Source organism: Lissotriton vulgaris, unplaced genomic scaffold, assembly GCF_964263255.1.
Source record: "Lissotriton vulgaris unplaced genomic scaffold, aLisVul1.2 SCAFFOLD_1180, whole genome shotgun sequence".
NCBI lineage: Eukaryota > Metazoa > Chordata > Amphibia > Caudata > Salamandridae > Lissotriton > Lissotriton vulgaris.
This window is the reverse complement of record NW_028246207.1, coordinates 530,984-551,668: the sequence shown is the minus strand read 5'-3', so window position 1 is coordinate 551,668 and position 20,685 is coordinate 530,984. Positions and strand designations below refer to the sequence as shown.

The 20,685-nt window shown below is 49.3% G+C and overlaps 1 pseudogene; it reads right to left on the bottom strand.

The window, feature by feature from the left end:
* Nucleotides 1-5,527: 5,527 nt before the first annotated feature.
* Nucleotides 5,528-14,161, bottom strand: LOC147666049 (cyclin-dependent kinase 8-like; annotated as a pseudogene).
* Between the last annotated feature and the right edge of the window lie 6,524 nt (nucleotides 14,162-20,685).

The window sequence follows — 20,685 nt, the reverse complement described above, 5'->3', positions numbered from 1 at the left end:
CTGGCTTCCTTGATGTCTGCACTCCAATCTTGTCGTTCACAGGTTACAGCAGCATTTCCAGACCACACCACACCTGGAGAACACACCATCAGGCCCGGCGACTGGATTTTGGTCCGAAATTTCGATCGTACCAGCCCCCTGGAGAAGAGATGGACAGCTCCTAAGTTGGTCCTCCTGACCACGAGGACCGCCGTCAAAGTAGAAGGACGCAAAGGATGGCTCCACGCTAGCCACTGTCGGAAATTTTTTGGACCTACACCCACAGACACTGTGCTCTGTTCAACGGCTATAAACGCCCGGGAGATACTTTCACCACTTCCAGAACTCACTCCTCAACAGGAATACAGATAGCGGCTGCGATCTCACCAAAAACAGACTAAAGACATTGCACCTGATCATAACGTACCGGTGGCTAATTAAGCCCAAGAACAAGCTCTTGGTGAAGCAGCTGCTGGGAGACGTTTTGATCTCGTGTCCAGAGACATCTTGATATTAAATCCATAGACATCATGAGGAGAAATGACGCGGGGCGTCAATGGAAAAAGACTAATTATGTAAAATTACTGCATAGCAGGTTCTCGATCTTTCTATTTACAATGTTACTTGTTTGCTGTGTAGCAGCCTGCCTGGGATGGATCTTATGTACAGTTTTCCCTCCGCATTCTTCCACACTTGTAAAGAATACCACTATGCATTTCCATGTTGATCTTCCCCCACTCCTCGAGGACAGAAGGAAGGAATTTATAAATAACACATTAATTTCCACCCTCCATAAACACCAGCTCATAGTCAACAAGACCAACTGTTGGGTTTGTGGCTTGATGTCACATTCCGTACATAAGGGAATGCCCTTTTTCTCCCTCCCGTTTGGTTATTCAGGGACCGCCTATGCTTTAGCCATGATATTCTCTGCCTCAGTCAGAAACATTCCCCCGACCAAATTGAAAAACGAGAGTAATTGGAACGAAGTGAAGACTAAAATAGTAAGGGCTGTTTCCAAAATGGTGGATCTCACTGTGACCTGGGGGAGGGCTGAAGACCATGAAAACATTAGTTACTCTCAGTTCCATGACATTGCTTCCTTCAGGGAAATGTTTTCCGTCGACCAAAGACGGACAGATCAAGGAGGCTGGGTAGTACCGCAAAACGGCCGGTTTTGCATAAGGGGGAAGGGAAAAGGAGAAGTAATGGGAAACAGCGAGTGTGACAGGACATACACACTGCCCGCTCCCGATTTTCCGACCATAGTAACTGCCCCAAACACCTATTTCATTTGTGGACCCCATGCGCACACTTGGTTGCCCCAAGGCTGGTCTGGAAAGTGCTACATCGCGTTCCCATTACCACCGACTTACACAGCCCCCGCCAATTACCACCTGATTGACCCTCTGACCCAAGTTAGAAGACAACGAAGGGGGGTCATAGATGCAGAAGATACTACAGGACAAGAAGTAGGAGACTTCTTTAAAGGTTTTCTCCCTTTCTGGGGACCTATGGCAAATAGTCGCCACATCCGGCAACTAACCCGTGTAGTTCAGGCCGCCATAGATGAAACAACTGGCGCCTTAAATAACATTACAGCTGAGGTCGCTGCAGACAGGCTCATGACACTGCAGCACCATATATTTTAGATGTCCTGTTAGCCGACCGTGGTGGTGTGTGTAAGGTAATAGGGTCCAGTTGTTGTGTATTTATTCCAGACAACACCCCATCAGTTTATTCTGCTATATCCCGTCTTCATGTTCTATCCGACAAATTGGATATGGACACCGGCACATGGTCCCTGACCGGCTGGTTATGGGATCTCCTGTCCACCTGGGGGTGGAAGGCACTAACAGTCCTGGGACTCGTTTTTGCCACTATCTTCACCTGTTGCCTCTGTGTCCAGTGTGGCCCCGCCCTTTGTGGACTGTGTGCCACTTTCTGTACTCCTCGTCCACGAAACAGAGGAAAGAAAAATGAAATGATCATGTTACAGGAACAAGTATACGACCTGATGAATATAGAAATTGATTAAGAATTTCTGTAATAGGGTTTCTATGGGACAAGGAGGGAATGTGGAATTTGACTAAAAAAGGCTCCCTTTTCCCGTGGTGTCCCATCATGCACCCTATCTACCCTGACATCGACCAGGCAAGCCGATCCTCCTACTTCAAGCACAAATCCTGTTATACCCCCCTCTTGTCTGCTCTTTTTCTTATAATACTAGCACATGCAAAGAATAATGATCAGCTACCATGTAACCTATGGGTTTCCGTCCCGTTCGATATTTTCCTTTAGACCAGAACGGAGTCAGTCAGATGGTTGACTCGAAAACCCCCCCTCCCTGACTCGGTCACCAAACGAGCAGCTCTCGCCCGTCAATGATCTCCCAGTTTGCGAGGACAGCCATGGGTTGGGTTAACAACCAAGGGAAAACATAATCAAGCACACGAGACAGCCACGAAGAAGTATAGTTTACTACAGCCCATTCTCCTTCTTCCCAGCTGTACACACATACCATTGTGAGACATCACTTCCTTTGTGTACGAAGTAAAGAACGCACAATGCCTCGTCCTCTTTACCTTTCTGACAGAAATGACCCTGTGACAATGCCTCGATTCTCTGTCCTCCGATACTAGCAACTCTGTAACTTGTTACCTCAATCACCTCGATGCAATATGTTTGTCCATGTGTAAATGCTATTCAAGTTATTCTTTAAACGAGAACAAGTATGCTATGTCTTCTGTATGACTACTTCATGAAATGATTGAATCAAGTCTAAGGGAAACTACTTCTTTCTGATTGTACTCGTATTGTATAAAAGTGCTGATATGTTTCAAGCAAAGTAGACTACTACTGAACCCGCTTGGTGAAGGAGCTCTCCCTTAACTCGAGTTTTGGAATAAAACCCTTTCAACTCGAAGACCACGGACTCTGCTCCTCATTTTATGCATTACCATTTTCTTGGGTAATTATAGAAATTCCGAACGGTGTAAATAACTAGTTTTTTATTTACCACAGCGCCGGGAGCGCCCTCCCGCATCTTCTTTTCCGTCTTCGAGCGCGTGGACCCAGTCAATCATGTCTTGTAGCGCTATAGTATGGTTTTGGTCAACAGGCTGAATCTCCTGAAGCGTTTGGCTAGGTGTTGCAACCCTCTTGGCTAGCCTACGGTGGTCTGCATGGAGAAGGGTGAAATCCAACGTGACTTTGTCAACCCGTGCCTCTAGGGACTCCTTGGTTTGCTCCAGGGTGGTGCCGATCCTTTCCAGCGCTGCGAGCACTGTGTCCATTTTGGCTGCCAGGGCCGTCGCCTGCGGTTCCATGCTTCCACTCTGGCGCCTTTGCGAGGGGTCGAGATTTCCGCCCTCGACTGTCCATGCTGCGACTAGTTGTTTTGCCGTTGGCATCCGCAGACGGGCCACAATTTGGGCGGGCGCCGTCAGTTACAGGCCACCCAAAGCCCGAGCCTCTTCCTGTTGTCGAGGGAAAAGTTTGTCGTGCCAGTCCTTGAACAGAACTTTCAGCAGGGAGGCCCCCCTCTCTGAGCATCGACCCGAAGCTAGCAGTCTGGTCTTCAGTAGTCTGACTTACTGTCCTTATTGCCGGGGAGGCTAGCCACTCTGCGTCAGCTACCGGCACTAGGGGTGGGTTTATCATGCAGTCTGTCTTTCCTGTACAACGCAGAGATTCCCGGGCTTCTCCCCGCTTATCCGGAGCGCCACACCGCTGCCCTCACCACTCCGGTAGACTCGGCTCTGCTCCACCAGGTGCATCCGGCGGGAACTGACCTTAAGTTTGCAGGGACCTTGGGCACAGTCTCCCTGTGGCGCTTCCTATCGTCCGGGCATCTCCTACTGCAGGCGTGACTCTCGTACCCGGGGCGCACCACTCTTGTCACAGTCCCACACAAAATGGCGCTTGTGCCTTAATTCACCAGCTTGCAGCGTCTCAGGCACTGGCGGCGGACATTCCCGGCCATATCCACTGCAGCTCCCCACGCCTCTGAGCACCCCAGGCGCAACTACTCTCGGTTTCCCTTACAGTGGGTGGCTGCTCCTGAGCTGTCATGCCAGGCGCAATGAGTCTCCCCACTTACTTGCTGGCGGGGAGAGACCGTCCGCTCCACTCTTAGTGCCCCGCTCCTGGCATACGCAGGTCCGCTTTTCATGGGAGCTACCTGGGGCCCGCTGTTCTCAACAATGTCCACAGCAGGTGTGCCCCGCGGCTCAGGTCAAGCACTCCACTGTGTCTCAGGCCCGTGGGGCTTTCTGCGCCCGCCCTGCACCAACATCCGCAGGCCTCCAGAACGTCTCAGGCCTCGGGGGCCGGCCGCTTGCACAGGCACTCGAGTCCCCGTGTAGTGCAGGGCCGACTCAAGGCCCGAGCCCCAGCTCGCCTCCAGCAGCTTTACTCCACAGCTTCAGACCCCGTGGACAGCCGTTACCTTCAGAGGCCCAGGTCGCACTTTCCCTTCCCCTTCCCAGGCCTCGCTGCACACCCTGTCCGCTGACTCTCTCTGATGCACGGCCACCAGTAGATCCCCAGGTCGCAGATGCCCGCCACTCAAAAGAACGTCCTCAGCAGGCCTATCAGGGCATGGACCAGGTGTCTTCACTAGCGCCCGCTACCATCACGAGCCCGCCTCTACTTCTCACCGTGGAACCCACTGGCAGTGGTAGGCAGCAGTAGTCTTCGGCACATTGCAGGTCCCAGCAGCTCAACTCCGGTGCAGTCTCGTCAGAGCGCTGTGCCTCACATGGCAATACAAGGCCAGCCCTTCAGCGCGCCCCTGGCAGTCTCGCAGCTCCGTCTCCGGCCCCCGGCGGCTGCCGTTACCTCCTGGAGCAGTTTGCGTGCTTTCACCCCCTGAGCCCCGCTGCACGTCCAGGCCGCAGCACTCCGTTCAGCTCCTCATGATCGATGAGCTACCAGGCTGCATCAGCTCCCCACCGTGTCCCCGCCCCGGCCCCGCTCGATGCGGGCACTGGTCATACCTCCAAAGGAGATATGGCAGGATAAACCGGGGTGAACAGTCAGAGCATCAACAACTCGCGTCCGCCATGATGGCTCGCTGGCCACGACCCCCTTGTTTGATGAAAATGAATCTTTGGGAGGCTCTTGAGAAACTTAAAATGCAATGTTATGTATCTTAAAGAACTCCTGCAGTATTGTTGGTCATTAACCTCAATGGATGCAAAAAATGAATCAACATGGGCAAAAATAAAATCACAAAACTGTACCAAATTTGTCTTCATTAATCATGGTGATTGTGTTTTTACTTTTTTTGCCATATTAATAAATTTGCTTTAGAGATCATTTGAAGTAGTCTGGATACTATTGGCCAGACAATGTTGTTACATCGAGAGAAGTCCCCACACATACAACAAAATGCTCTGTCATATTTCACAGCTTTAACAGCTACAGACTGTCGCTGACCAATGGTCAGCTTGAACCATGTCAAGTAAACTATGGAAGTAGCATACCCATAACACAAACTGTGCTAGCACTTTCATTCAAGTTTAACCCCAAATCTTTACAACTCTTACAAGGTAGTTGAATATCCCTGGCTGCTCTTTGGCTGCGACGTGCTTGGTCCAGGGTTAGGATAGACAGCATGTGGATTGGAACGCTGTTAGTCTGAGGTCATGATGAGTCCACCTGAGGTAGTGGTAAGAGGAACAACTCTGACTTTCATCAAAGGAGGTCCCTGCGTGTGACTGTTGTCTTTGTTCCCTGGGTGACCTGTTCCATTGGTATGGTTATTGCCCTGCTGCTGGTTTCTTTTGTCTCCCTTGTCATCCGGCTCTTCTTCCGTTCAGAATTCTCTTTTTGGATAAGGGTTTTGACAACTTGCAAAAACATCTGAAGTGGGAAGTGGATCTTCTAAGAAATGCGTATCCTGCATAGCTTGTTCTGAGGCAATTCCCTTTATTGGGTCCATTGTAAGTAATTTCTGAAGCAAGTGGAATACTTTACTATCTGGTTTTACTTTGTGCTTTTCCATGTATTTTATAAGGCTACAATTGGTATATGTGTTTCTCCGGAAATCTTTCATTAAAGTTGAACGTTCAGGCATCTTCTTAATGTCTTCCCAATTCGTTGTCTGCAGGGAAACTAATGACATTGAACATTCTATCCAGCTGGTCATGGTGATAAGGATTACTAGTGTTGATATCCTCTTGCCGACAATGAAATATTGGCTTTGACATCGGCAGTTCTGCAAATATACACCCTATTGCCCAAATATCAATAGCTTTAGTATAATGTCTTGCTTCTAATAACACCTCTGGTGCACCATACCAGAAGGTTACAACTACTGGATCTAAATATGCTAAAGGCTTCAAAGGAGAATTAAATAACCTGGCAAAACCCATGTCAGCTATTTTTACGCGTCCTCGCTCAGGGCCTTCACCAATAACTAAAATATTAGCAGGCTTCAAATCTGTAGGAGAGTAGGGTCTGCAATCCTATGGTCACCCCAATTTTTGCTTTTTGCTTCACTGGTTTTCGACTGAATGTGGCTGTGGGCCTGCTAATCAGACCCACAGCCTGCTGTTCTCTCTCTAAATTCACAGACATGTACTAGAGGTACATAACCAATTTGGTACTGGACACCTTGTCAGCCCCTATACAGTGCACCATAGGTGCTAAGGGCATAGGTGCATCCAAGGCCTACCAGGGGCTGCAGCATAGCTTTTGCCACCCCTGGCAGGTTCTTAAATTGACACAACTGGCTGATCACTCAGCTGGGGCAAGGTGGTGTAATCACCCCTTGCTTAGATATAGTATATCTATATCTACACTTAAAACTGGACACACATAAATCTATAAGTCACTCCTATGCTGGTGAGAGAGGCTGGTTTGCTTCGTGTGTGACTGGATTCTTTTTTAATCATCATTTTAAAAACTGCATTTGTACTATCGTGGTTTAGCGCTTTTCAGCGCTACCGCTTTTGTATGTAATGTGCTGATCTTAATGGGCACCCCGGCTCCATTCTGCTATTGATCGCCGACCTCGGCGCAACGCTTATATTGTGATCGCCTCCCTTGGCGCAACGTCCTGTAAACTCACCTGCATATTTTAATTGAATCTCGCTGTCCCCGGCTCCTGGCACCGATCCGCCACGGCTTGTGCCGTTTGCAGCGGCGGTGGCCATACGAGCGCTCACTTACTTCCGCCCTGCATCCCCACTTCCGCCCTGCTGGCTAATTGGCAGGTGAGCGGTCTAGTGGATTATATTGCTGTTCTTATTTAAACCGAGCTTCCTGTCAGTCCGGGGCTAACTGCTGGTGAGAGAGGCTGGTTTGCTTCGTGTGTGACTGGATTCTTTTTTAATCATCATTTTAAAAACTGCATTTGTACTATCGTGGTTTAGCGCTTTTCAGCGCTACCGCTTTTGTATGTAATGTGCTGATCTTAATGGGCACCCCGGCTCCATTCTGCTATTGATCGCCGACCTCGGCGCAACGCTTATATTGTGATCGCCTCCCTTGGCGCAACGTCCTGTAAACTCACCTGCATATTTTAATTGAATCTCGCTGTCCCCGGCTCCTGGCACCGATCCGCCACGGCTTGTGCCGTTTGCAGCGGCGGTGGCCATACGAGCGCTCACTTACTTCCGCCCTGCATCCCCACTTCCGCCCTGCTGGCTAATTGGCAGGTGAGCGGTCTAGTGGATTATATTGCTGTTCTTATTTAAACCGAGCTTCCTGTCAGTCCGGGGCTAACTGCTGGTGAGAGAGGCTGGTTTGCTTCGTGTGTGACTGGATTCTTTTTTAATCATCATTTTAAAAACTGCATTTGTACTATCGTGGTTTAGCGCTTTTCAGCGCTACCGCTTTTGTATGTAATGTGCTGATCTTAATGGGCACCCCGGCTCCATTCTGCTATTGATCGCCGACCTCGGCGCAACGCTTATATTGTGATCGCCTCCCTTGGCGCAACGTCCTGTAAACTCACCTGCATATTTTAATTGAATCTCGCTGTCCCCGGCTCCTGGCACCGATCCGCCACGGCTTGTGCCGTTTGCAGCGGCGGTGGCCATACGAGCGCTCACTTACTTCCGCCCTGCATCCCCACTTCCGCCCTGCTGGCTAATTGGCAGGTGAGCGGTCTAGTGGTTCTTTCCTCTTGTGTACTTAATGACACAATGGCGGAAGCGCAGCGGACGAGCGCAGCGGGAGCGCCGACTTCGCGCCGAAGTCGTGCCAAAGTCCTGCCCGTCTGCGCCCGTCCGCGCCAGCACGGGCCCAGGGCCCAGCCCCCCTGCACAAATTCCTTTTTCATACTCTAGATCCGCTCTCCTGCTGCTGCGGGGATCATTTTGCCCTTCGCATACTGTGTTAAACTGTCAACATGCCCCTGTTGTGTGCCCCCACTGCTCCCTGGCCCTGGACTCTCTTGAATCTAGCACTGACAGTATGTCGTCTTCGTTCTGGAACTTACCCTCCCCTGCGCGTAATATATGTCCCACCTTACACAATCACTCTTCAGAACTAACCTTTATTAGCATTAATAGTAGATCGCTCTCCAAACATAAGAGAGATATCTTCGATCTTTTGGAGTCAGATCGTCCTGCTGCTCTGTTTGTGACCGAAACATGGCTTAATGATAGCTCTGGTCCAGATATCACCATGGCTCTCCCCAATGATTACACCTACGTTGGGAGAAACCGAGCACTTAAAGACGGTGGAGGAATTGCTGTTATTTACAAAAGAGAGTTCTCCTGTAAATGGGAAGACCTCGACTTCCCTGACTGTGAGGCGGGCCTGTTTAAATTAACTCTTTCCCCCCAATTTACCTTAACTGGCATCCTGATTTACCGTCCACCTGGATCAGTGAGCGGTTGGGCCACTGCACTTCCCGAACTCATTGCTCCTTTATTAGCACAATCCACTAATTTTACCATTGTTGGGGATTTAAATATTCATTTTAATTCTGTCTCGTGTGCTATTGCTCAACGTCTCTTACAAGATCTTGAAGCTCTTGACCTGCATCTCTATAATTCCGACCCTACGCATAAGGCCGGTAACCTTTTAGACCCTATTATTTCCAATCTGACGACCATTTCCTATCAATCCTCTACCCCTGTTCTTTGGTCAGATCATTTTTTAGTTAAGTTTTCTGTTAAAATATGTATAGCTGACACTTCCAGGCCAGACCTTACCCACAAAACTAGTAGGAACTGGAAACGTCTAGACCTTGACAGATTTAACTCTTTTCTGGCCAACTCTATCCCGTCAGGTTCTAATACAACGATCAAAGAGCTACCCACAATTACATCATGGTTAACCACAGCCTTGGATTCCTGCTTACCTACCCAAAAAAATAAAACTCAAATTCACCACCCCCCGGCGCCCTGGTTCAATGACTCTTTACGCCTGGAAAAATCCAATTGCAAGAAACTTGAACGTATTTGGCGTGCAAAGTAGAACCCCGAGCACAAAGCTAATTATAGATCCGCTCTTAAATCCTACCATGCGGCATGTGACACTGCTAGAGCTAACTTTGCCAACAACACCATACTCACGGCTCAAAACAGGCCCAAGGCCCTGTTTAAAATTGTTAAGGAGCTCTCTGGTGCTTCCTCAGTTCCGAAAGACCCATGCTTAGACACTGCACAGTGTAATGCTCTAGCTAATTTTTTCCGGGAAAAGATAGACAAAATTTATGCCATTTTTAATTCCACTTCTGCTACCCCTACCCTTGTCGCGCCCCTGGTTACTCCTCCTTGTTCCTTGCCTACCACTCCTCCATTGCTTTCCTGGGATCCTATTTCCCCTGCGCTTTTTAAAAAATACCTTCAGGACATCAAATCGGGTTCTCCCCTTGACCCTCTCCCCCCTCAAGTTCTGGGTTCCCTCGACCCAGTTCCTCTCCACATTATTTTGGATGTCCTCAACGCCTCATTGGTAGAAGCGACTGTTCCGAATGAATGGAAGCACGCAATGGTGGTACCACTTTTAAAGAAGGCCAATGCTGATCCGAATAATCCTTCCAACTTTCGCCCTATTTCTTTGCTTTCCTGTTTCTCCAAGATTTTGGAGAAACATGTCAATTCCTTACTTAGTTCTTTTGTTGAATCCTCCAATTTTCTCCATGGATCCCAGTCCGGTTTCAGGGCTGGTTTCTCCACGGAAACTACTCTCCTTGGCGTGTCAGAAACCATCAGGCGCCAAGTGGATAATGGTGAGACGGTGGCACTCATCTTGCTTGATTTGAGTGCCGCTTTTGACACCGTCTCCCATTCCATCTTATTATCCACCTTGGAGGCAGTTGGTGTTGGTGGTACCGCCCTGGCCTGGATTGCTAACTTTTTGTCTGATCGCACGTTTCAGGTTTTTTCTTCTACCTCTGTATCTTCCACCTTTCCTTCTTCTCACGGTGTTCCCCAGGGTTCTATCCTCAGCCCCCTTTTCTTTAACCTGTACGTAAGGCCTCTTGCGTTCTTGGCCGAACAGGCTGGTCTCACAATCTACTCCTACGCTGATGACACGCAGGTCATCTACTCACTTTCCACTAACAAAAACCTCCCTTCATCCTCTCTCCAAATTGGATTAAAGCATATATCGGACTGGATGTTGAAGCACAAACTGAAGCTCAACGGGGACAAAACAGAGCTGCTCCTGTTTGGACCCGACACCTCTCTCTGGGGCCCTCACCATTGGCCTCCGGAGATGGGTCCCTTACCCATTCCATCAGTGTCTGCGCGCAACCTCGGTGTGATCTTCGATAACCAACTCACTTTCAAACATCATGTTGTGAAAGTTGCGGCCACCTGTACTACCATCATCAGGTGGCTGAGAAAGATCACTTGGATGCTGCCTACAGACACTTTGAGGACTGTTGTCCAGGCCCTTGTCATCTCACGCCTGGACTATGGGAACATTCTGCTCTTAGGTGCTGCCAAAGAGGTAACCAGGAAATACCAAGTGGTTCAAAATATGGCAGTTCGTCTGATTGGCCACCTTCCCGCAAGATCATCGGTCACTCATCACAGGCGTAACCTGCATTGGCTGCGCATTGAAAGCAGAGTGCACTTTAAAGCACTCTGCTACATGCATAAAATCATGACTGATAGAGCCCCGCGTTATCTTGCTGGTTTAGTCCAACAATATGTTCCCCCCCGTACACTCAGGTCCTCGTCACAAAACAAATTTAAAATTCCACGCATCAACAGAGCCAAAATGGGTGGCCGCTCGTTTGCCCTGTTGGCCCCATCCTTATGGAACTCTCTTCCTCAACCCTTGCGCACGGAATCGTGCTTTCTGAAATTCCGTAAAGGAATAAAAACATGGCTTTTTAACAACTAATGTCCCTCCCTCTTTTCACCGTTCTGTTTGCTTTAGCGCCGGGAAACCTCCGGGTAGCTGTGCGCTTAATAAATGTAATAATAAATAAAAAATAAATAAAATGGCAGGCCTGATCAATCCTGGAGGCAGAGTGCTTGGTTTTACGTGAGATGGTGCTCTAGCATGAGCTGAGCCTGTCTGCAGCTGTCGGGAACAACTCCCTTAGCTGTTCCGGGATAATGCCATACCATGTACTCTTAAATGCATTATAATCCATTGAGGTTATGTGCTAACTTTGGTTTGGCTTTATCAAAACATGTCGTGTAAGGTGTCATACGATTTGGAATACTATCCCCTCGACAGTCCTGTCGACGGGGATAGCATTCCACCCTTCTAGAGGGAGAAGACATGTTACTTTACTAAAACGCGGTTAATCCTAACCAGAGCCTCAGCATCACAAAATGGATGCTGCTGCCACCGACACAAGTCTGACCTCCTGCTGCTGACCGAAACTTGGCAGAGGAGGCCTGGACAAAGGGTTTCCTGTCGCAGGGAGGTGCTACACCATCCCAGACAGGAGATAGTGTATTGGGGCAGGGAGGGCTGAAAGAAACGAGACAGTGCCTGGGACGCACAAGGCTTACCCTTGCATAATCCGGTCAAACCGGTTCTGGGGCACACCAGCCAAAGTCCCAGCGCGACCCTGGACAAAGGGAAAGGGGTGTAACCACCCCCTTCCTGGGTCCGACCCATAGGAGGGACCTAGCAGGTAATCCAGCCCCCTAGATTAGTATAAGAATGGGAGCAGTGCCAAAGCACTCAGATTATCCTGACTGAAACTTAAGAAACGAAACTCTCGACCCTTCGACATCCTACTCGACGTAGAAGACTGAAGAATCTCCCTTGTGGTCAAGGAGTGACCACCCTGTGCAAACAGGCACCATCCAGCACCTCAACGTTTGCTTTGTTGCAGTTCCTGCCGGAACTCGAGCGACAGAGTTCGACAAGACCCAGCGTGCCTGCTTTCTAACAGCCCGATCCACAGTCCCAGCAGAGCTGAGACCCGTGGAGGCGACCTGAAGCGTGGGGCCCACCATCTTGGAAAGACCACGAGACGCTGACCGTGCAGGCCCCGAGTGACCCTCGAAGCTGTGCATTGGGGTTTGAGAAGCCCCAGCCCTGAGCCTCTCTTGCACCAAAGCTCACCCCTCTACACTCACCGAGTGCTGCGTGGGGCCCTTCTGCATCTTTTGGCTCAACGCATTGGTCCGGTCGCTTCCCCGTTGGCTTGTGGCCCCTGTGCCGACGAACTTTGAAATCTAACTTTTGAGTCTGGTTGCTCCGGACTTGCCCTCGCTCCCCTGAAAAGGAGCACCCGCTCTGACCCTCCTTGTCCGAGTATTAAGCGATCTTCGAATCCTGCGTGGGTTGCGCTTGCCAAGGGTTGTTTGCTCCAATCCGGAAGCCGACACCGCCGACAGCGAGAGCCTTCGTGGGACAGCTCGTGATCTACTCCTGGACGCCGTCGGTGTCCCAGAGTCCACGTGGCAGCAGAGACAAGCTTCCCGTCATCGGCCTGATTGCGCCCGACATTGCCTGGTTCCTTCCTGGTTCCACCCTGGTCACTACTGAGTGACCCAGACTCTGTCCCCTCTGCTTTCAGATCATCTATATCTCCGATCTACCCTTGGATCACACCGGACACTTCTCTGCAGCACCTTCATCTTCAGGCACCATCATCTGCGTGACGAAACCCAACACTACTTCGCACCTGGGCACCCACTTCCTGTGGGTGAGGTAACTCAGCAACGCTGGTGCTCCTGTACTGGTACACACCTCTAGTATATGTTTCTAAAGTTTCGTCCTTCTAGGTTAAGAGGAAGTCTCCTTTTACAGTAACTTTATAACTTTTACGCACCATTGACTTTGCATTGGTGCATGTGTGTGCTTTAAGCGCTACACCCGAATCCCGCTGGCTTTTCCCGACTTCAGCATTGCTAGTCCCGATTTCTCCCAGCGATTCCCTAGGCCCTAGTGATACTTATACCATGTTTTTAATATATGGTTTGTGTGGCCCCTGGGCCTCATCCATAATTGTGCAACTTTTATATGTTTAACTGTGCTTTTGTTTAAACGCTTGTGCCTCTGCATTCATAAAGAGTACAGAGGATTATTCTAGTAATAAAATATATTTTTATAATATATAACTTGTGTGGTGTCCTTTCACTTAATATTACAGGATTGTGATTGGTAAAACAGCTTGCTTAACACGACCTCTTGAGTTAAGCCTTTAAGGCTGCTCAGTCCATGCTACCCTCAGGATAGCTTGTCTATAAGGTTGACTTACAACCATCACCATAAGGGATTGTTTGGACTGATACAAGGTGCCCCCAGAATTGGAGACATCATATATCAGGCCAACTTCTCACAAAATCTCTGTATAACACCCAGTTGGCACGCAAGTAGTGAATACCATCTAGAATTTGATACAATAGGGACTTCACCATTCCCCGGGGTAACTGTACAGGCTTTTTGTCTACTTTAGAAGCTATGTGAAACTTAATTATAAGCCATAGGTAATGTTCAGCAGAATCAGAAATGAGCCATACTTTTCTGTCAGCATGAGAAAGGAACACTTTTTGCAAAGAAATCACATTTGGGTGCTTAAGTTCTCATAACAGTACTATTTTCTGCATGCAGATATTGAAATTCCAGTACTTTCTATTTGTTTTAAAGCATAGTCCTTCTCGTCCTTCCCATCTTTGCGCTTTGCCTTGAACACGTGCCCATAGGTCCGTCAGCCCCCTTTGCAGCCTTCGTACTCAAAGAGATCCTCCACTCGCTTGTGCTACGCCGTCAGCTTCACTTTGAAATCATAGTCCATGTCTGCAGGGGGTGGGGAATCCCTCTCTCTACCTAGGGGCTACGCTGCCGTACCAACATGTACCGGCGAGAGCTGCTCAGGGGGCAGTGGAGGAGGGTCCGCACTGTGCCCGTCTCTGCCCACAGCATACACATATTCAGCCGGTAAAAAGAAGAAAGGACAGAAAAAAGAAAAAGTAAAGAAGTCCGCAAGAGAGAAAGGGACACACAGAGAAATCAAAGTCTTCTTCCAACTGGAACAAATCGCCCCGATGTGCAGGGGTCCACGAGTCCGATGGTCGGTCGACACCATTCCGTGGTGGGGGCTCCTTCCCCCCCACCAAGACCTACAATTCAACATGGTAAGCTCCTTCCCTTCGTCCCCGCCTTGGGTCTCAGAGATTCAACTGTTCGGGTCAATCACCAGCGTGGTCAGCAGAACTCTCTTGATCTTGCATCTGCCTCAGTAGGGCTTCCCGCTCCTCCCGGGATTCCTCTTCAATGGCTTTGCCTGGGCGCCCCTCCTAGGGTACCATCTCCTGCCCGGCATCCCCAGCCCTCCCGAGGCTGGGCCATCCTCCGTCGCATCCGGCTCTTCCTCCACGGCCAAAGCAGACCCTAGCATAGCCTTCGTGTCCTGCAGGGTACGGACCCCATGCGTTTCCTTGTTCCAGACGAAGGAGAGTCGGAACGGATGCCCCCATCTATAGAGTATTCCCTGCTCCTGTAGGAAGGTTATGACTGGTCGCAGCTCCTTTCGTGTTTGAAGGGTGAGGGGTCAGAGGTCCTGGTACACTCCCACCTGAAGGCCCTCAAACTCCACTGTTAGTCGATCCCGAGAGGCAGCCATTATAACCCCATTGCACTCCAGAGTGTCCACTCAGTCTCCCACCTCACCGAGATTCGTCCTGAGCTGCTTGATTTCGGAGGCCCGTTCTTGTCGCAACCCAGCAAAGTTGTCTCGCAGAGCACCAAAGCTGTTCCATGAATTCTTTTGTAACTGGCTAAGTGGTGTGTCCTGAGGTTGGGCCTATTGTTTTCTCGCCTGAAGGGGAGCCTTGTGGATCAGTAGTAGGCCTCCCTGGCTTCTTCCACTGGGTTTCTGGAGTAAGTCCTTAATGGAGGATTTCTTGCCTTGGATTTCCTTCTTGGCGCGCTGAGTAGCCATGAGCGGCAGCCAGTGAGCTGCGGCTGGCGTGCCTACCACCGCTGCTGGGACCTTTTCGAGAGGTGCTGCCGAGTCCCTCTGGGGTTGGGTCCCTCTACTCCGTAACGTGCTCAATCTGTGTCTCCGGTGTGAGGCCAGTCGCATGCCACAGTCAGCTCAGTGTGCTCCTCCGGTCTCCCAGCGAGGCCCTGTCACCAATACCGCACCCGGTGGGTCCCTTGCAGTCAGACGACCCCCGGACAGTGGCCCAGCATTTGGTGTACTAAGTCCCAGGGGACGGGGGCCACTCCTGCCCGAGGTGGTGATGCCGCCACCCGGGCCGCCGCTTTTGATGTGGGTCGGGCACTCTTCAGCACCCCCCTAGCAGCATTTCGCAGCCTCCTTGCCGCACCTCAGTCGGGTGCCAGGCCGGATCCACTCACAGTCGCCGCCCAGACGCCACTTCAAGGCTGCAATTGCGGTCTTCCAATGTGGGTCCGGCATTAACCTTCTGCGTGCGGTCCTCCGTGGCCGCCTCCACCTCGCTGCAGGCCTGACTCCAGCGCCCGACACCTGCCTCTGTGCTTGTGGCCATCACTTCGTGGTCGTGGGGCTCAGGCGGGCCACCGTCTGCCGCTGCGTGGGGCCACACTCCTATGTCGGGCGTCTCTCCCCCTTTCCGCAGCACCTTCCGGGGTCACCCAAGCTTCACTGGGACCTACGGCCGCGCAAACTGCAATCCACGAATTCCTCCTCCGACAACAGGTGCCACGGAACGGCCTCCGCACCTTCCCAGACTCCGCCGCCGCACCCCGCTCGGAGCACACAGACACTAGATACCGCAGCTCTGTGGGGTCGCACCCGGTTCTGCCGGCATCTTTAGCAGTCAGGTTGCTTCGAGAGCTCTTTACTGCCAATTCTCGGGCTCGAGGGTGCTTTTGGATTCATTTAGTGCGCCTCAGCGAGCGAAGACCCAAGGAAAAAGGTGCTACTCCGCTGCCATCTTGGCCACGCCCCATCTGACATTGCTTTAAATGGAAAAGTCGAGTTAGCAGTTTTAAATTACTTTACCACTCTGCAGTTGCCGGCTGGGAGACATGTTTTCGGTTGTCATACTTAGGGTGGCACAGAAAGTGGTGCAGGCCTAGAGGGACACTTTAACTTACAGACCCTAGGTACCTTTAGTAATATATAGTAGGGTCTTATAAGTAAGTTAAGGTAATCCAATTAGGAATAGACAATTTAACATTCGATTTTTAAGAATTGAAGCTCTGACAATGATGTCTTTTTAGCAGACCTCAATGTAGTCTCAAAGTTGAAAAACCAGCAGCATCAGTCCATATCTTTGGGACCTATCATGGAAAAAGAGGCATTTCCGTACAGTATGTATGTCCCTGCTGTGTTAAGTTTGGGAAAAGCTATTTAGGAATTTACCTTTTGATATTAGCTGTTGTGATAGGCCCCATGCATTCTTCCTTACTGGTCTGTTTGCTGACTGGGTTTGCACCACTTTGGGTTGGCAGCAATTACTAGGGCCAAGAGAATAGAAAGAATATCCACCTCCATGAAAATATCAAATCCAAAACGACCTTAGTCTTAATTGCGAGAAAAATTATCCAAGGGTGAGAGTTTAGAGGAGAATGTAGTGGTTATGAAGAAAGTTATCCAAAATAACTGTAAGGGAATTAATATTTATAAGAAGAGCAAGTTCCGACATGTCAGATGTGGTAGTTTCAAATATCTTTCATATTCTTCCAACTGTCCAGGTATAAATGTCAAGTTTTATAACTGAAAGAAAATAGGGCATTTATCTAATATGCGTAAAGATTTTGTCAAAGCGCAATCCAAGGCTTCTCAAAGATTAGTAATGGTGGGCAATCGATTCAGTGCAATAGTAGGGAGGATGACAAAGTTCTGTTAGTTGTTAATCTTCAAGAAATGACACAAAAGACAACTCATCAACAAGATACTCTGCATAAATAGTGTGAGAAATTGTGTTGCTGGCTGAGGGGCTGAAAACCTACTTATACAGCCACAATCCCCGGTCAATGTGAATCACAAAAAGTCACTAACATTAACCTGTGCTTAACCCTCTGGTAGTTTGGAACAAAAGCAGTCAGGCTTAACTTAGAGGCAATGTGTAAAGTATTTATGCAGCAAACAAACAGAAATAAAGTTACAACAAAACAAAAGGAAAATCCCATAGCAATTTAGAAATATAGAGGACATTTAAATAAAATTTTGACACCAAAACAACAAAATTATTTTCAGTAAGACCAGATTTTCTAAAGTTTAAAGTTTCAAATAGCACATAGAAAAATCAAAGCACCAACCACGGACATCTAGTGGCACAAGACCTGGACAAAGTCAAAAGTTATGGCTGACAGCGATGGCGTGCAGTTTGGATAAGTTAAGGGGATTGGGTCTGCTCACCTTCGGACTTAGAAGGACTTTAAGAAAAATGTCTCAGAAGGTAAAGTTCAGCAGGGCAAGGCAGCCGGCAGTGTCTAGAGAGGAAGCATTGTTGTTTGGGAGCAGCTGGACATAGTCGCAGTAAAGATTTCTACTTTCAACCTTCGTCTCCTTTATGGAAGTTGAAAATCTCCAACTAGGCAAAGCAGCAGACTGTAGCCAGCAAGGGCTACCCCTGCAAGGCCAGGTACCCCTTCTAAGAGAAGATGCTGAACAGGATTTGCTGCTCATAGAAGACCGTATTGGTGGCGGCTGCAAAGTCAAGCTGGCCTGCGATCAGCGAGCAGGTAGGAGTCTCATTTCGGGTCTCAGGGCACTTTGTGGCAGAAAAGTCCCAAGTTTTGGATTTGGGCTATCTGGGCAGCTTTATCACCACTTTCAAGAGTCCAAGACTGGAGGGGCACCTCTTAGACGGTCAGGACTCACTCAGGTTCGGTCAAGGTGCGGGTTCCAGATGCTTGGAGGCCAAGCAACCAGCCCTACGATTCAATCTGGAAGCCTTGAGTTCATGCACAAGTGCAGGTCACAAGCAGAAGGGTAGGCCTCTGAGGGCACGGTGCAGGCTTCAGGCAGCAACACAGTTTTTTTGGAGCAACAGGGCAGTCTTCTGAAGTACACAGCAGGCCACAGGCAGCAAGGCAGTCCTCTGAGAGTCACTCAGCAGGCCCAGAAGTGAACAGAAGAGTGGGTCTGAGAGCCTTATTTTTATACCTGGTGCCCACTTTGAAGTGGAAGACACCTCTAGAGTTTACCCCACACAGATGTTTTCTGGAATTTCCAGTCTACCTGCTCTGGTCCCAGTCCATCTGCAGTCACAATAGGATAGTGTGTAGTTCTTTGTATGTGAGCCGAGGCGTTTTCTATAAAGTGCAAGCAGGGCTGTGCACAGCTCTGCCCCCATCCTGACTTGGGTGGCCTATTCTGCCAATACCCAGTCCCTCTATTGTCTGGCTGTATGGGAGGAAAACACAAAGGTCATCTGCCAACTGCAACTCATGTGACCCAGGAAACAGGGTGAAGAAACCAATTGGCTAGGACAAGAAAGCAAGAAAATGCCAACTATCTAAAAGTGGCATTTTCAAAACTGGGACTTAAAACCTGTCTTTACCATTAAAGAGGTTATTTAAATTACTATTCCTTTGATACCAAACATTACAGTCTACCCGCTTCCAAACAAAAGTCTTTTCTTATTAGAAGTAATAATGTAACCCAATGTTGTTCTACAGGAGAGGCAGGCCTCACTTTCGTCAAAAATACATTTGTGAATTTTTCACTATCAGAACATGTAAAACGTAAACCTACATGTGCAATCTTTTCATTACAAAGCACCCTGCCCTGTGGGCTGTCAAGAGTCTTCTTTAGGGGGAACGTTTATGTAACTAATAGGGAATTGATGCTAGGCAAAGGGATTATTTTGTCACAGCAAATTGACAGTTTCAACTGTACTACAACCTGCAAAGGGCAGACCCGAGACATGGTTAAGAGGCTATTTAAGTGGGGGGCACAGTAAGCGGATAAAATTACTTTAGTGAGATAAAAGTTTGCCAATGACGAGTTTCAACCTTATCTGAGCTTTAATCATGATGTTGGTGAATGAATAAACATATGTTATTTACAATGTGTCATAATAATTTGTGACGTGCTACTAACTAAAAACTAGCTATTATATTTGGACTACAAAAACCTCTTTCTGGATATTATGGCAGGTTTCAAACATTGCAATGGGTTGACCACTATGGTACCACACAGGCCAGTGATGAATCCCAGTAATGTACTTTGACTTTGAGCCTCTACCGAGCACCAAGCCCCACTGCACTGGGTGGGACTCTGTGGATACCAATGTTATATTTTGGGTCACTGTGGACCAACAGCCAGACATTTCTAATCAGCCTACAATCCAAGCCTGTTTCACACAAGTGCTTTAAATGGGCTGGTACTGTCCAGAAGGGAGTACCAGCACTTTTTAGATCTCGCCTGGCGAAAGCAACGCATGCGCTGTTCTCCCCATGGAGAGGACCTTTTGGAATCAATTCTCCCCAACGCTTGCATGCATGTGTCTGCATGGACAAAGATGGCTGCTCTCGCCATCTGTCCAATGCAGACAGCATGCACGTGTCCCTACGGACTGTGGACAGTCCGAAGCCATCTTGCTAAATAGCGCGTTCACCACGCTCACTACCCCACCCCTCGCGCATTCACCACGCTGCCGTGCTGTGAGAAAGTACCATCTTTCTTGCATGGTATGCCCCCACTTTTTTCAGAATTGCTGATGTGCTTTGAATGAGTGTGCCCTGGGCTCCTGCCAATCAGGTGCCCAGGGCCTGTGTTCCTTCCCTAAAACTGTATTGAAGCTGAAACCCATCTCTGGCCACATGTCAGCCCCTGATAAATGGTACCCAGGGCATTGTGACCAGAGAAGACCCCTAAAGGCTGCAGCACTTATTGTGGCACCCTTAAGGGCCCTACACCCTGACACCCACACCCTGCCTTGGCAGACTGAGTGTCTTGGTGCAGACCTAAACAAAGAGTCAACATGGCACACATCCCTGTGTACCATGCGCACAAACCCACTGCCCTGGCATACATCAGTCACCCCTCTAGCTGGGTGCCCTATGCCAGTGGTGTGGGCACAGGTGCATGAGTCCTGTGCCCCTACAGTACACAGGGCCATTCCAGGGCAGAGTATATGGTGCAGGGAGGTTGTCATTACGAACTCCACAGCACCATAATGGCTACACTGAAGACTGACAAGTTTGATATCAAACTTCTCAGCACATTAAACCCACACTGATGCCAGTGTGGGATTTAATGTAAAATGCACTACATTGGGCATCTTAGAGATACCCCCTGAAACCTAACCGACAATCCACTTCTGGTCTGAGAGGCTGCCTAGGCTGCCACACAGCAGACATGTTGCTGGACCCCTG